Here is a 7,296-nt window from a genome sequence, read left to right as displayed (position 1 = left end):
CGATAACGAAGTGCAAACCGCACTGTGCCCTCCGCAAGACCAGCAGCAGTAGAACTCACTAGGTAGAAGCAAATCCGCACCCAGCACACTAGAGATTGAAGATGCTGTACACACAGTAAATACAGGACCAACCACTTGGAATTGAAGACGGATAATGATGAAAACAAAGCTAGCTACACACAATTATATGAAATGTGGCCAACCACCGATAAAAACTGCACACAATTTGCGGGGCAGCGGAGCAAGCGAAGAGCTCGCGTGTATGACATGTGTATCATCTGACCGAATGAAAAACAAATGCATTAATATTATTAGTCATCGACCTTTACAAGTCTATTTCCCTCAATTATTCTTTAAAGAGAAAGTGGGTTAAGTACGACCGTCCTTGCCCCGCCGGTCATGCAATACTATAACAAAGAACCCCACAGTTCACTGCCAAGTTTCACTACTGGAAGTGTTTGTTTTTCACCAAGTGATCTTTGTACAGATATAGGATGCCAACAAAAGTGGTATGTGCAATGTGCACGCAAGGGCTACGTCATAGTAGCGAAAGGTAAAAGGAACCTTTTTCACAATGACAGTAAAAAGGGCTCACGGGTTGCGTCGGGAGGGATGCATTGGAGCTGATGCAACAACATTGCATCATGATATAATGACTCACCACTTGCCATTGCTCTATTTTATATAAATTTTACCTTTGTCCAAACTTTTCGTAATTATTGAAAAAATATTTATAAAGGTTTTGCAACGGCATAGGCCTACAGACATCAGATCCTAGACCTACATAGTACGCATTAGACCATGAAACCATGATTAGACCATGGAGGAATAAATTAGATAATTTATTCATCCATGATTAGACCCAGTAATGGCATGGAGCGCTGTACTATTTTTTCTCTCTCGCAATTTTGACATTATCGGTCATCTAGTATGAGGCGATTAATGTCAACATTTTAAAAAAGGAATACAGCGCCCCAGTTACTGGGTCTACATACGCATACGAAATGTGAACCTAAAAACAAAAGAGGTCATTGAAACACCATGTGCTCTTACACATCCACACAGTGTGCAGTCAATGTCCACAAAGTGACTGCATGATGAAACACAGATAGTGTAGGGCGCGGCCCTCATCGTCAGTTTAGTGCCAGTATACTAGCGTATACTAGTCAGGAGGGCGTCCCTCATTTGAACCCCTTCCTTTTTTCAACCCCCCCCCCTACCCCAACCATATAAAAATGCGCAACATGCCAAGGTTCTGTATATTAATAGCTCACAAAATATGACATCGAATTTGATGAATGTTGTCAAGGCGCGTGTTTTGATTTGTTCAATGTTGAGACGGGTTGAAAAATCAAATTCTCCTAAAAAATAGATTATCATCATGCTACGCGCGTCGTCCGTGCTACAATTTTTTCAATTTATTGATTATTGTTCGGTTCTTGTTCGGCATTTTGAGTGGCTTAAAAAATGTTGAATGTTCTCTTTCACCTTTTTTGTTACAGGCTGAGATCAATCTGAACATGGAAAATTTCCAGCTCAATGATCGTGATGGAGTGGTTATCTGGCAACTTCAAAGGGCTGTGTGCCGTCAGAGATTCACTGAGCACGCATCGACCTAAACTGTTTTATAGCCGAAAATGTTGGACAGTGGCAAATTCCTTCGTAAGCAAAAACAAATACGAGTGCTACACCATCAGCTAGCATAAGTGTACACTTTATGAGACGATGACTGGTATGTTTCAGTTAAAGCCATTGGACCCTTTCGGTACAGAACAAACTAAGTTCACAGATTTACAAATAATTTACAGGGTTTACAGAAGGTAATGGTGAGTGTTTATTTTTCACAAAGCGATCTTTGTACAGATAGGATGCCAACAAAACTGGTATGTGCAATGTACACGCGAGGTCTACGTCATAGTAGCGAAAGGTAAAATGAACATTTTTCACAATGAAAGTAAAAATGGCTCACGGGTTCCATCGGGCAGGATGCATTGGAGCTGATGCAACAACATTGCATCATGATAATGGATATTACTCAACACTTGCCATTGCTCCATTTTATATAAGAATGTTACCTTTGTCCAAACTTAAAAGTCGTTCACCCAGCTGGAAAGAAGTTTCCCGGAGGCTTTTCGTAATTATTGAAAAAAATATTTACAAAGGTTTTGCAACGGCATAGGCCTACAGACATCAGATCCTAGACCTACATAGTACGCATTAGACCATGGAACCATGATTAGACCCAGTAACTGGAGCGCTGTAGTATTTTTTTCTCGCAATTTTGACATTATCTGTCATCTAGTATGAATGTAGACTTGTGGACAAGTCGTTAAATCGGCCCCACGCGCTGAGATAGTGGTCTCGCGAGATCACTGCTCTCGCGCGAACTGATGGCTCCCCGATTTCGACTCCTCATTAATCGGGGAGCCATCAGTTCGCGCGAGAGCAGTGATCTCGCGAGACCACTATCTCAGCGCGTGGGGCCGATTTAACGACTTGTCCACAAGTCTAGTATGAATGTTCCCTTTCACTTTTTTGGTTACATCCTGAGATCGATCTGAACATGGAAAATTTCCAGCTCAATGATCGTGATGGAGTGGTTATCTGACAACTTCAAAGGGCTGTGTGCCGTCAGAGATTCACTGAGCATGCATCGACCTAAACTGTTTTATAGCCGAAAAATGTTGGTCAATGGCAAATTTCCTCGTAAGCAAAAACAAATACAAGTACTACACCATCAGCTAGCATGAGTGTACACTTTATGACACGCTGACTGGTATGTTTCAGTTAAAGAAACACGTTGCCTTGGATCGGACGAGTTGGTCTATAAAAAGCGTTTGCAATAACAGAGATGAGAGTTCATCATATTTTAATTTACAGCTTCTTCTTTAGCCATAAACACACCACCAGCCTTTTAATTATTGATCTTAAAGGGACAGGCATAATTGCCCTCGCGCCGGTTATTATGGCAGATTTTAAATAAAAAATGTATAAGACTACTCCATTATACTCGTTTCGGGAAGAGATGGGGTCGACTAGCTAATATCTTTATGGTTGGTTGAACTCCATAAGAACACTTCCTCCGTAAAACCAAAAAGGAAAAAAAAAACGATATAAAACCGGACTACAAAACCTGACAACTTGAAGTGTCGCTCACAGTCACGCAAACTCTTCATTCAATGGAGAGTTATTAGCTAGCCTACCACACTCAGTCGATCGATCTCTCGCACACCTACTGTAGCCGAACTGTCGCTTGATTCTAGGTATGTGATGATCCGACACTTCAAGCATCAAATAAAGTGATTTGGTTTTTTTTGTCGAGACTTTCGTTTTCGTGATTTGATACATCAAGTTTACGGAAACACCTTGTGTTTATCTACTTGCTAAGTAGACTTGGTCTTTTGAGAATTTTGTCATGCTATAATTTTACAGCGGAGTAGATTTTCGGAATTCGGGAGACAAAAAAGAACTGTCCTGCCTTTGGAAGGTATAGAAAATCGGCCGAGACTAGCTTGGGTAGATCGAAGCTATCCTCCACGATCGAGGACTTTGGCGTTATAAACTTCACTGTACATGGAAGTGAGTATTAATTGAATTGGTCTCAACGTTTTTCGACTAGCTTGCTCTATAAATTTGCATCGGGGATAAAGAACTTTCATTTTGGTTTTACCCTTACACCGATGTGTGTAAGCACTTTATACTCAATACTTTTCCGAGTCCTGTGAAAAACAATTACTCGGGTGGGATTCGAACCCCGACCCTTACAATTCAATAGAGCAGTGTATTGACTATAGCTCCCCCTAGTCATCGTCAGGAGACTCTCGTTGATTTACAGTCTATGGAAATCAATTACCTGACGACATAAAGGTTTTGACGATGCATTTAATAACCATTCCCCTCGTTCTGGTGGCGACATCACTTGCAATAAGTGCTGATGACCATTCCTGTCAACAAGGATGGCAGTACTATGGTGGTTATTGCTACAAGGCTGCAACCATTGATACGAAACTCAACTTTATTCCTGCTTACGAACTGTGCCGGGATCATGACAACGGGAAGGTGATCATCCCAACATCCAAACGGGAGAAAGTTTTTCTACAAGTAGCATTTACCGATGAGTTTTCATCCCTTGGTGGTACAGATAATTCTGGACAAGTCTGGCTTGGCTGCAACGCACTTAACGGAGACGTTTGCTCGACGGGAGCATCTGTGGACGAACCTGAAGCTTGCTACACAATGAGTTTGGTTTCTCTCAAGATGATTAAAACCAGCTGCTCTTCTGAGAAGAGACGAGTCATTTGTGTAAAAGTATCTTCACCGCTTCGCAGCCTGACCAGTGTCGACCAAGATGATGCCGTGACCACACCCAGATGCCTGCTTAACCACACCTATCAGGAAATCCCACTTCTGCACCCTTTTCAATGTTACTTTGTCTGTTTAAAGGATACCAACTGTCTTTCATTTAACCTGTCAGGGAAGTTTTGTCAACTCAACAATGCAACCATCTCACAGGTTGATGTTGATGAGTTTGTTATCGCGACTGGGAGATGTGCAACTTATAACTTAAACTACATCGCTACTTAAAGGAAAGGTACATTTTGGTAATAACCCAAAATAGTTAATAGCATGAGTGTACACGTTATGACACGCTGACTGGTATGTTTCAGTTCAGCGAGATTTCAATGTGCTTAGCAAATTTTTGCTTTTAAAGGCAATGGACACTATTGGTAATTACTCAAACTAATTATCAGCATAAAACCTCACTTGATTGTAACGAGTAATGGGGGAGAGGTTGATATTATAAAACATTGTGAGAAACGGCTCCCTCTGAAGTGACGTAGTTTTCGATAAAGAAGTGATTTTCCACGAATTTGATTTCGAGACCTCAAGTTTAGAACTAGAGGTCTCGAAATCAACCATCTAAACGCACACAACTTCGTGTGACAAGGGTGTTTTTTCTTTCATTATTATCTCGCAACTTCGACGACCAATATGAGCTCAAATTTTCACAGGTTTGTTATTTCATGCATATGTTGAGATACACCAAATGAGAAGACTGGTCTTTGACAATATTACCAATAGTGTCCAATGTCTTTAAGGGCTTTTTGAAATCAGGCATTTATAATAGAACCCTTTGCATATGACGTCACTCCCCCTATACTGAGGTATTGGCTGAGTGTCTTGCGCATCTCTCACAGCGCATACAGCAAGGGGCGGGGTGCAATAACTGGGTTAGAGTCATATTTTCATTTACAGCTTATTTGGCCATAAACCCACAAGCCTTTTAATTATTGATCTTACAGGGACAGGCTTATTGCCCTCGCGCCGGTTATTATGGCAGATTATAAATAAAAAATGTATAAGACTTGAGAAAGGGGGGGGGGGGGTAGGTCTCCATCGCTTTACAGCGAATTCAAAATCTAATTTCCCAAAAAACAACGGCCACACTATAGGCCCAATTGTCTCTAGTGATATATGTTGATATCATAATAATAATAATAAAGAATATTTTATGAGGCGCCAAAATCCACCAAATGAGGTGCTCAAGGCGCACAAGAGGGGAAACCACACAGCAAAGGAAAATTATATAGACATAGAACAATTATAAGCATAATGCACCTATTAGATACTCCATTATACTCGTTTCGGGAAGAGATGGGGTCGACTGGCTGATGGTTAACCACTAGTCTTTGTGGTTGATTGAACTCCATAAGACCACTTCCACGAGGGATGACTCCGTAAAACCAAGGAAAAAAACCGATATAAAACCGGACTACAAAACCTGAAAACTTGAACTGTCGCTCACTAACACGCAAACTCTTCATTCAATGGAGAGTTAGCTAGCCTTCCACACTCTGTCGATCGATCTCTCGCACACCTACTATAGCCGAACTGTCGCTTGATTCTAGGTATGTGATGATCCGACACTTCAAGCATCAAATAAAGTGAGCGTTTTGTTTCTCTTGTCGAGACTTTCGTTTTGGTGATTTGAGACATCAAGTTTGGGAAACACCTTATGTGTATCTACTTGCTAAGTAGATTTGGTCTTTTGGTAATTCTAAGAATAATTGTTAGTTATAAAAACTTACTTGGTCACGAGCAATGGAGAGCTGTTGTTAGAGACGGCTCCCTCTGAAGTACGTAGATTTTTAGAAAGATTTTTTAATAATAAAAGACTTCAGCTGAAGTATTTTATTATGCACCTGAAAGCACACAGATTTGTGCTATCAATGGCGTTTTTTAATCTTGCAACTGCGACAACCAATCGAGTCAAAATGTTCACATACATTTAGTAACCTCTTAAAATTAATGTCAATACAGTTTACTGAGAGAAGTAGGGTCACAGTGTATCCAACATACTCACAAAATAACAAACCTGTGAAAACTTCAGCTCAATTGGTCTTCGAAGTTGTAAGATAGTAAGGAAATACAAACACCCTTGTCACACGAAGTTGTGTGGTTTCACCTTGAATTCGAGACCTCAAAATCAAATTCTGAGGTCTCGAAATTAAATTCCATTATTTTTGTGAGAAATAACTTCTTTCTCGAAGACGACGTGTTATACCAACAACTCTCCATTGATCGCTAACAAGCAAGTGTTTATGCTAACAATTATTTTGAGCAATAGTATTCAGAACCCTGTAATAAAAAGGTATACAAAGTCGCAAAGCATATCGCGTGACCAATGTTAATGTTTGGTATTAAAGTTCGTAGATACCAGTGAAATGACACAAACAAAACTCTTTTAAAACTCGTTTAAAACAAAATAAAAATAAAGTATTTTATTTCTCAAAATCTTCGGCATTTTCAATGTTGAGGTGAGGTAGGTAAAACGTGAAATTAATTTTTTCTTTCAAATCTTGATCATTCTTACGTTAGACCTCCACGAATTAACAGAGTTACCAGTTGAGCGTCCCCTCCCTCATCCTTTTTTGAGGCCGCTTAATTTTTTCTAAAACTATTTTTATATTACTTTTTTTTTTTTAACAAGACAATTTGTTTGTGTATTTCTCATTAAATTTACTAATCCCTTACGAACTTGCAACTAAAAAAAAGTAAGTGGTGACTTTAAACTGAAGAATTGGTGGCCAATTTGATTTAAAATGCTTGGCGGCCACCTTTGAAAGAAAAAAAAACCTCCCTTGGCAGTGTGTTTTTGGAATGTTCCCATCGATACTAATCAAATCCAATGCCTTTCATCGTTAAGGGTTCACCAAATAGAGCAATGACATCAAAGTTTACCTCAGAACATGATTATTTGTACAGGAAACAAAGTCTTTTGTAAAATGACGTTCA

Source organism: Asterias rubens, chromosome 15 (genome assembly GCF_902459465.1).
Source record: "Asterias rubens chromosome 15, eAstRub1.3, whole genome shotgun sequence".
Classification (NCBI taxonomy): domain Eukaryota; kingdom Metazoa; phylum Echinodermata; class Asteroidea; order Forcipulatida; family Asteriidae; genus Asterias; species Asterias rubens.
The sequence above is the reverse complement of the archived record's forward strand: the minus strand, read 5'-3'. Positions refer to the sequence as shown.